We start from the raw sequence: 10139 nt of genomic DNA, 5'->3' as shown, positions 1-10139 counted from the left end.
AAGAGGGAAAAGGATGACTTTTATTTCTGTAATGTTTATAGTGTGCTTCAATGTTCATCATGTAAATCATGATTGCTTGTAACTCATACTCATCCTACAAGATAAATAAGCTAGAGTTTATTTTTCCACTTCATAGATTATAAATTATTGCATGGAGGAATCAAATGATTTATCCAAGGTCATCAGCTAGTAAATGTTAAAATTGCAGTGCCTTAATTTTTCTTAATGATGACCACATTGATGAGAAAGAGTTATTGGTTAGGTTTCATTACTATAGAACACAAAGTAGAAGTATCAGTTATTTATGAGGTAGGGTGGCCAGAAATCAAATAAATGAAATATAATATCAAGAATGAAGGGCTGGGGTCGTGGCTTAGTGGTAGAGCGCTTGCCTAGCATGTGCGAGGCCCTAGGTTTGATCCTTAGCACCACATAAAAACAAATAAATTAAATAAAAATATTGTGTCCAACTACAAATAAAAAAAAAAAAAAAGAATGAAATAGAGGGGATGTGGTTGTGGCTCAGTGGTAGAGCACTTGCTTAGCATGTGTGAGGCATGGGGTTCAATTCTCAGCACCACATATAAATAAATAAAAAATAAAGGTCCATCAATAACTACAACATATATACATATATATTTATATATATATGTTTATGTATATATATTGTAATTTTTTAAAAAAAAGAAAGAGAGAAAAATTGTTGAAATTATAAAATGAAAGATTTGCAATCTATGAAAACTATTTCTTCTCTCCTGTTTATTTCTACAAACAAAAGTATTAATAAATATCCTTTGCAGAGAAAGCAGTATGTCTATTAATGATTTGGTATGCTGGAAATCTGAATGACATATTATACAAAGTTTTGCAGAAGAAAAAAAGCCTCAGGGGGAGTTTCGAGAGGTATCAAGAAGAAAAATGAAGTGTACATCATAGAGGAAAACTGGAATAAAAGGAAATTAAAAGCAATTAAAAACCAAGAAAGCTAAAATATTATATGGTTGATTGATGGTTGACATTAATTTAATGGCTTAAAAATAAAGGGATTGGACTAAGGGAAAACAGGACTGAGAGACATTTAAAATTATTTTACTATTAGCCAGGCATGGTGGTGCATGCTACTATAATACAAGGGATTCAGGAGGCTGATACAGGAAGATCTCAAGTTTGAGACCAAATCTCAAAATAAAAATAAAAAAGGGCTGGAGGTGTAACTCAGCAGTAGAGAAACTCTGAATTAAATCCCCAGTTGCACAATAAATGAATAAATAAATACTATATTACTATTTAGATTAGTATTTTTGAAGGAAATTTGCAGACAATTCCAAGCAAATACATTTCTTTCCAAGGGCAGAATGTATATATGTTAAAGCATATTCAGAATTATTTTATAAGACCCAATTGAGGAATATAATTTTCCAAATACTTATTGACATATCAGTGATATTTATCCAGTATTATGGTTATGAAATGGTAGTCTTTGACAATATGGAGAGGATTTTTACTCTGAAATATGAATGACATGATGCTTCAATAAAAAAAAGAAAGGTTTCTTTTTTTTTTAAAGAAAGAGTGAGAGAGAGAGAGAGAGAGAGAGAGAGAGAGAGAGAATTTTTTTAAATATTTATTTTTTAGTTATTGGCAGACACAACATCTTTGTTTGTATGTGGTGCTGAGGATCGAACCCAGGTGGCACGCATGCCAGGCGAGCGTGCTACCACTTGAGCCACATCCCCAGCCCTCTTTTCTTTCTTTGTAATATAGCTGGCATTTTAGAGCAGAGCATTTTGTCTCTTACTACACCTCAAATTATGTTTCATAGTCATATATTGACTATTTTCATGACATTTTAAATGCTAAGCCATTTAATTTTTAAAATTTTTTAAATTTGTTCTCTTTAGTTATATATGACCATAGAATGTATTTTCACAAATTATACCTACATACAGTATAACTTATTTTAATTAGGATACTATTCTTGTGGTTGTACATGATGCAAAATTATCTTGGTCACGTATTCAAATACAAGTCTAGGATTAATTCTACTGTCCTTCCTATTCCCCTCCCCACTTCCTTCCCTTCATTCCCCTTTGTCGAATTCAATGGGCTTCTGTTTTTGCCCTCTCCACCCTCCCTTATTGTGGGTTAGCATTCATATATCAGAGAGAACATTCAGCCTTTGGTTTTTAGGATTGGCTTATTTCACTTAACATGATATTCTCCAATTTCATCAATTTATCAGCAAATGCCATAATTTCATTCTTCTTTAAGGCTGAGTAATATTCCATTGTGTATATGTGTGTGTGTGTATGTGTGTGTGTGTGTATGTGTGTGTGTGTATCTCACATTTTCTTTATCTATTCATCCACTGAAGGATACCTAGATTGTTTTCATAGCTTGGCTATTGTAAGTTGAGTATGCTGATTATAAGTTGTAGTATGCTGATTTTAAGTCCTTTGGGTATAAACTGAGGAGTGGGATAACTGGGTCAAAGGTGGTTCCACTCCAATTTCATCAATTTATCAGCAAATGCCATAATTTCATTCTTCTTTAAGGCTGAGTAATATTCCATTGTGTATATGTGTGTGTGTGTATGTGTGTGTGTGTGTATGTGTGTGTGTGTATCTCACATTTTCTTTATCCATTCATCCACTGAAGGATACCTAGATTGTTTCCATAGCTTGGCTACTGTAAGTTGAGTATGCTGATTATAAGTTGTAGTATGCTGATTTTAAGTCCTTTGGGTATAAACTGAGGAGTGGGATAACTGGGTCAAAGGTGGTTCCATTCCAAGTTTTCTAAGGAACCTCCATATTATTTTCCATGATGGTTGCACAAAGTTGCAGTCCCACCAACAATATATGAGAGTACATTTCTCCCTATATCCTCACCAACATTTATTGTTCCTTGTATTCTTTTTATTAAGAGAGAGAGAGAGAGAGAGAGAGAGAGAGAGAGAGAGAGAGAATTTTTTTTAATATTTATTTTTTAGTTTTCGGTAGACAAAACATCTTTATTTTTTATTTTTATGTGGTGCTGAGGATTGAACCCAGTGCCTTGAAGATGCCAGGTGAGCACGATACCACTTGAGCCACACTCCCAGCTCACTTTTATTCTTTTTTAAAAAATATTTTTAGTTGTAGATGGACACAATAATTTATTTTGTTTATTTAGTTTTTTTATGTGGTACTGGGAATGGAACCCAATGCCTCAAAGGAGCTAGGAAAGAGTTCTACCACTGAGCCACACACCCCAGCCCACTTGTATTCTTTATAACTGCCATCCTGACTGGAGTGAGATGGAACCTCAGTATAGCTTTAATTTGAATTTCTCTAATTGCTAGAGAGTTGGACTTTTAAAATATATATGTATTTGGGGGTGGGTGGGTAGGCACCAGGGATTGAACTCAGGGGTACTCAATTTCTGAGCTGCATCCCCAGCTCTGTTTACTATTTTATTTAGAGACAGGGTCTCACTCAGTTACTTAGCACCTTGCCTTTGCTGCGGCTGGCTTTGAACTTGTGATCATCCTGCCTCAGCCCCACCCCACCCAGCCAGCTGCTGGGATTACAGGGGTGCGCCACTGCGCCTGGCTTATATAGTTTTTGACGATTTGTACTTCTTCTGTGAAGTGCTTGATCAGTTCCTTTGCCCATTTATTGTTTGGGTTATTATCATACTTTTTTTGGTGTAAAGTTTTTTGAATTATTTGTATAACCAGGAGATTAATGCTCTATCTGAAGTGCAGGTGGTAAAGATTTTCTCCCATTCTATTGGATCTCTGTTCATATTCTTGATTCTTTCCTTTGCTGTGAAGAAGCTTTTCACTTTGATTCTATCCCATTTAAAGCTAATCCGTTTTAAAAAATAAAGTGCTGTAGATTTTTTTTTTCTATTCATTAAGTGTGGTTTTAAGTGGGTAGTAAAAAAGTAACTTTGTTATCCAAAGAAAAATAATATTCTTAAGTGAAAGCTTGTACTAAAGGACAATAAGCATTCCGGTGTTTAAACTTCTTTTGTTGATTTAATAGTGCCATGAACTGGAAAGGGATGCATATTGTAATATGATAGAAATAGATTATGATTCATACTGAGGAGGTTAGGGGAGAGCAAGTGGATCAGAAGAAGGCAATGAAGTTGGTAATTGTTTGGGTGATCATTTGCCCCAGCTGGTCCAAGACAGTCCTGGTTTTACATTTGTTATTTCTATGTGAGTACTAATAATGTCTCCTTTTGTTTTAATATTTATTTTTTAGAAGTAGTTGAACACAATACCCTTATTTTATTTAAATTTTTTTAATGTGGTGCTGAGGATCAAACCCAGGGCCTCTCACATGCTAGACGAGCGCTCTACCACTGAACCACAACTCCCTCCCCAATAATGTCTCCTTTCACTCTCAAAATTTTCTAGTTTAAATAATAGACTATTGGTGTTTACAATAGTTTACAAAATGGACAGGTGAGAAAAAAATGATTATCAAGCATATACAGTAGTTCCCCCTTATTCACGGTTTCACTTTCCATGGTTTCAGTTACCTATGGCCAACCATGGTCCAGAAATATTAAATAGACACTTCTAGAAATGAACAATTCATAAGTTTTCAATTGCATGCTGTTCTGAGCAGTACAATGAAATCTCATGATGTTCTTCTCTATCCTGCCTGGGACATGAATCATCCCTTTATCTAGTGTATTCATGTTGTATATGTTACCCACACCTTAGTCACTTGGCTGCTGGCCCAGTTATCAGATTGACTGTCATGGGTTGTGCTTAAGGAACTCTTATGAAATAGACTAACCCTATGTCACAATGCCTACATCATTTATATGACTTCATTTCATCATGTAGGCATTGTATCATCTCACATCATCACAAAAAGGGTGAATATAGTACAGTAGGACATTTTGAAAGCGAGACCACATTCCATGCCTTTTTTTTACAATATATTGTTATAATTGTTTTTTTATTGATGCTAGTCTTATTGTGCCTAATTTATAAATTTAACTTTCTCAAAGGTATGTATGTACGGGAGAAACAGTATATACAGGGTTTGGTACTATCTGCAGTTTCAGGTGTCCACTGGGAGGGGGGTCTCAGAATGTGTCCCCTGTGAATAAAGGGGGACTAATGTACTAGGGGAAAAAAAGACTTCAAAACTTTTCAGAAAGCTTTTCACAAATAGAGGTAGACTTTCATTTTGATTCACAAAGTATCACTGAAAATATGCTTGAAAGGTAGAAACATGTTATAGGAGGAATGATTTCATTCCCAAAGTTTTATATAACTCCTAATATTGGTTCCTACATGTACTGCCTCTTTCAAGTCTAAGCATCCCTTTCTCACAGACCTGCCACCCTGACCTCCTGCTCCTTGTATCAAGGGACTAAGATGGAAGTGAAAATTGGAAGTCCTATTAAAAATACATAATATATATATATGTAATTTTGGTACTGGGGATTGAACTCAGAGGCACCCGACCACTGAGCCACATCCCCAGCCCTATTTTGTATTTTATTTAGGGTCTCAATGAGTTGCTTGGCACCTAGCCGTTGCTGAGGCTGACTTTGAACTTGCGATTTTCCTGTCTCAGCATCCCAAGCCACTAGGTCATTATAATATATTTTGATTTAATGGATCTAATATGTCTAGACTTCCTTTGAAACTAATCCTATGCCAGCTTGAAGATCCATTTTTCTCAAATGTACTGGGATACAGCTTTGCCTTTCGGTAACTAATTATTTGCTAGGAATTGAGAAAAGAATGACTATTTCAAACCTTGTCTTGCCCTCTGCTACTTCAGTCTCCCTAATACTTGTGTGCAGTTGCTTGTCTGGCATGGGGAAATGATGGGGTCCCTTTTGAAAACAGTGGACATGCTCTCTTAGGACACTTTTTTCTCATTTTTTTTTCTTATGGATGCTGTGTACAGTCCCTGGAATGCTTATGGCCTTAAGGTTATCCTTCAGATAAAGTGGCTTATCACTAGCAGAAAGTATTCTTTTCCTGAGCTCAGGCTTTGGTGAGGGTAAATCCCAAAGAAAAGATTCCCCGGGCTGGGGATGTGGCTCAAGCGGTAGCGCGCTCGCCTGGCATGCGTGTGGCCCGGGTTCGATCCTCAGCACCACATACCAACAAAGATGTTGTGTCTGCCGAGAACTAAAAAATAAATATTAAATATTAATTCTCTCTCTCTCACCCTCTCTCACTCTCTCCTCTCTCACTCTCTCTTAAAAAAAAAAAAAAGATTCCCCCCCTTTCGCAGAGAATCATTTAGAGAAATCATAATGGAGAAGATGAAGCTTTATTATCAACACACATTAACTTACTCTCTAAGGTGGTGTTGGGATTCAGTTAATCATTACAGAATCACAGCTAGGCAGCTTAGCTTAAGGTGGGGTTTTAGTTCTCTGTTTAATCATAAATAAAAAGTTCAGTCCACCTTAGTCCAAGGTCCTGTGGGAGTACTTTCAAAGGAAATCAATCTGTAAAGCATGGAATAGGAATGTCTCATATAAAAGAACAAATGAAGATTTGACTATAATTGTCTGCATTGCTCATATGAGTTAGAACTAAATAGTCAGTGATGAATAATGAAGATAAATCATTATTTCTGAATATTGATTACCCTGATTGTATGTTTTCATTTCACAGATATAGATTCCTGGGAAAGTATAAAGGGACAATTAAAGAAATATTTTACAAAATAGATAATTATTGACAAGTGTATCCTTGCTTCCATTCTCTCTCTCTTTTGTGGTGCTAGGGATCAAACCCAAGACTCTGTGTATGCCAGGCAAACACTCTACCACTAAGCTACACTCCTAGACCTACCTTTCAATTTTTGAGTCAGGGTCTCACTAAATTGCTGAGGTTGGCCTTGAATTTGGGATCCTCCTGCCTTAACCTCTAAAGTTACCTGGGTTTACAGATGTTCTATTCTTTTAAGGCCAGCGTTTTAGGGTTCATTGTTATAGTTTGAGTAAGCAGAACCTACTTAGCCATTAAGTAGGAGTCATTTTTTTTTTCATGTACTCCTCTATGCTCCCTCTATTGCACAGAGGAATGAAAGGCCCTTTTCCCTGTTCTATCTTCTCAGCATCAGCATGTTATTTTTTTCTCTTCCATCAAAATCTGCTTTAGAGAAACAATCTGATGAATTAGATATAAGTGGCTTTTGAAGCTTAAAACATTAGGGTTTTTGGATTATGGTTTTATACTAGAGTAACTACTCAGAGGGATAAAACTCTAATAGCAGAATTTCAGGTGGATCGGGAGAAAGGATTTTGGTGCTACAGCCTTTTCTAGTCTGAATGATTCTTAGCCAGATGAATTCTCAGAATGAGTTAAAATCAAGGCTAGGTCAAGTCTTATCCTAGAGACTTGATCGGTCCTACATTAAGTTTGGAGAGACAGATTAGGTTTACTTGAATTTATGGTACTTCACTAGAATCCTAGAATCCAGCTGATTTCCCATTGATATGGGAGATATTCCACTCTGGGATGCTTTAGGAAAGGGGCCCTTTCAGCTCAAGCTATGCCACCAAGTTCTGATCAGACTCTAGCCAGTTTTTCAAAGATATCTTTCTAGTGACTATGAAAGACAGCTCATCCAACCCTTTGGCTTTTTATGCAGTTAAGATTCATATTCATATAAAAAACCAACTTGGTATCACCAGTCTATCTGCCATTTCCTAGCTTCTGGCTAACGCTCTTTTAATTCAGCACTAAATGCTTTGGTACTATTGTAAATGTTCAATTTCTGCTCTAAGGAACTAATACGGTGTTAATTTCATCAGTTCTGGATGTAGTTAACACGATCCCATATCTATTCAGAATGACTTGAATATCTCTTGAGTTACTTCAAATGTTTGTCACCAGCATAGAACTCACTTCAGTAAACAATTCTTTGGTGGACTTTACATACTCCTTCCTTTGGGTGCAAGCCAAAAATATTCTGCATATAACTCTTTACTCAAACTTGGTAATAAATAATTATCTCTGGAATACAGATGGAAGAACTGAACTAGTGACTTCAGGGACTCAGAGTCTAATTATCATCACTGCACACAGTTAAGTACAGCAGGGAGTTGGGGGTGTTTGATGGTTTGCTGCGTATCTATTCCGTTTCTTCTCTGGGTAAAACAAGGACGTCTTGTCTGTTAACATATTTAAAGCAGTAACTGCAAAAACTGTGCAATGTTATGGTTGAAGCTTTCTATGCCATATGTGTTGACAGAATGCTTGAGTCTCTCTCCGAAATAAACGCAAACCCTGCCAGGCTGAACTATCAGGACCAGCGCAATTCAACGACTGCACCACAGAACCCGCTGGGGTTGGAAGCCCTTGTCGCATTCGCAGTGTATCCACTGTTCCTCTAACAAAGGGACTATCTTGAGGCAATTTCGCGGGCCATTTTTTCCCCTCCCAGCGCCAGCTTTGTCTCCCCACCCGTGTGAGGCTGAGACTTGGAGGAGCCCCAGCTGCGTGGCTGTGCGAGCAAGCTCAGTGTCAGGGCCGGCGTGGGAAGGTTCACAGAGCTGTCGCGGTGGTTTCCTGCAACCTGAGAGTGCCATGAGAGGAAGTTGGGGTGCTGTAGCTGAAAGAGATACCTGCTGCTTTTAAATCGGGGCTGGACTTGAACAACCTCTGCACCGATTACTGTCGTACAAAGAAACTCGAGAAGCCAAGGCGGCGGAGGCCTGATGGGCTCTCGGTCTACGGGGCTGGGCGCAGGGTAGCGAGGAGCCAACCCCGGGTCAGCGTCTTCAGTGTTCCCCACTCGGCGGGCTGAGCGGCCGGCTGAGGACCTCCTGGCGCTGAGGCCTCCAGGCGCGCCTCGCACGCTAACCCGCGGCCCTTCCCCCCGGCCAGGGTCCCGACCAGGCCCACCGCCCCCCGCCGCCGCGGACGTCGGCCCGCGCCGCCCCCGCGCGCTGACTGGCTCGCGCCGGCCTTCAGCCGGGCTGTTGGCGGTTGGGGCGCAGCCGGCAGGAGGCCGCCCCGCCCCCGCCGCGCGCAGCCTACCCGCCCCCCGCCGCCACCGGGGCGGTGGCGCTGTTGCCGCCGCGGCCTGTGAGCAGCGTCTCCCCTCCGCCCCAACCCCGTTCCTCCTCCTTTCTCTCCTCTCTCTCTCTCTCTCCCTCCCTTCTCCTCCCCTCGCTGTCTCTCGCTCGAGTGAATGTGGCGCGGCGGCGCGGGACGCAGCCTCGGTCCCTGCCGCGGCCCCGCGAGCTCCTGAGGAGATCCGGCTGCAGCCCGCGCCACCTCCTGCGCTTCCTGGGGAATCCTCCACCGCTGGGGGAGAAGAACTAGGAGGGCCGAGGAGGAACGGCGGCGGGAAAACGGGAAAGGAAGAGGGTCCGAGGGCCAGAGGAGAAGGCGGGGAGGGACGGACGGAAGGACGGACGGCCCGACGGACGGCCCGGGGAGGGGGCCGCCATCCAGCCTGCGGCCCCTCGGCTCGGGCTCAGGGCGGCGGCGACGGTGGCGGCGCGGACGAAGGGCGCGGCAGGCGCTATCGAGACAATAACCCCACCGCTCGGCTCTGGGGGCGGCGGCGAGGAGGAGGAGGAGGAGGCGGAGGCGGCGGCCTAGCGCGGCCAAAGCTCGCCCAGCGTCCGGGCCGCGTCTTCGTCCCCGCTGGCCGTGCTCCGCCGCCGTCGGGTGTGCGCGGCGCTCCGGGCGCCCGGAGCCGGAGGCTCGCGGCGGACGCCCCCTCCCCTCCCCCTCGGCGGCGCGCGCGGAGCTGGTTTTCCGGGTTCCCCTGGACGGAGCTGGATCCTGCTTTTCGCCAAGGCAGGAAGTGAGTTTCGCACAGCAATTCCGGGCGGTGTCACGAGTGAAAAGTTTTTTTTTTTTTCTCCTTTCGGCGGAGATCCTAGTTGGGGCTGGGAAACTCCTGCAGAACTCGAGGCCAGGAAGCCAGCCCGCATCCCAACCCCCACCAAAGCAACCCACTCTTCTTCGGGAGGCCACTGCACATCCGCTCTCACCCGAGAGAGAAATTCGGCTGGATCCTAAGTGACTAATGAAGGGAAGGAAATCATGTCCAGCGGAGCCTTGAGAAAGCTGCCCTGAGACACTGTCCGACCGAAAGGTAATTTTCACGAAAGTGTCTAGAAGTCGCGAAGTTCGTGGG

General features: G+C 41.9%; 1 protein-coding gene across 7 annotated transcripts in view; it reads left to right on the top strand.

The window, feature by feature from the left end:
* The first annotated feature begins 9820 nt into the window (after positions 1-9820).
* Positions 9821-10139, top strand: part of Erbin (erbb2 interacting protein) — a 137971-nt gene continuing 137652 nt past the window's right edge. For 5 of the 7 annotated variants that reach the window (XM_078015812.1, XM_021722480.3, XM_078015810.1 and 2 more), the window contains exon 1: positions 9821-10097. The gene's annotated coding sequence lies outside the window, so the exon portion shown is untranslated. The remainder of the gene's footprint in view (positions 10098-10139) is intronic. The other 2 variants (XM_078015795.1, XM_005319553.5) reach the window with 1 other exon arrangement.

The sequence above is a fragment of the Ictidomys tridecemlineatus genome, chromosome 1, assembly GCF_052094955.1.
Source record: "Ictidomys tridecemlineatus isolate mIctTri1 chromosome 1, mIctTri1.hap1, whole genome shotgun sequence".
Taxonomy (NCBI): Eukaryota; Metazoa; Chordata; class Mammalia; order Rodentia; family Sciuridae; genus Ictidomys; species Ictidomys tridecemlineatus.
The sequence above is the reverse complement of the archived record's forward strand: the minus strand, read 5'-3'. Positions and strand labels throughout refer to the sequence as shown.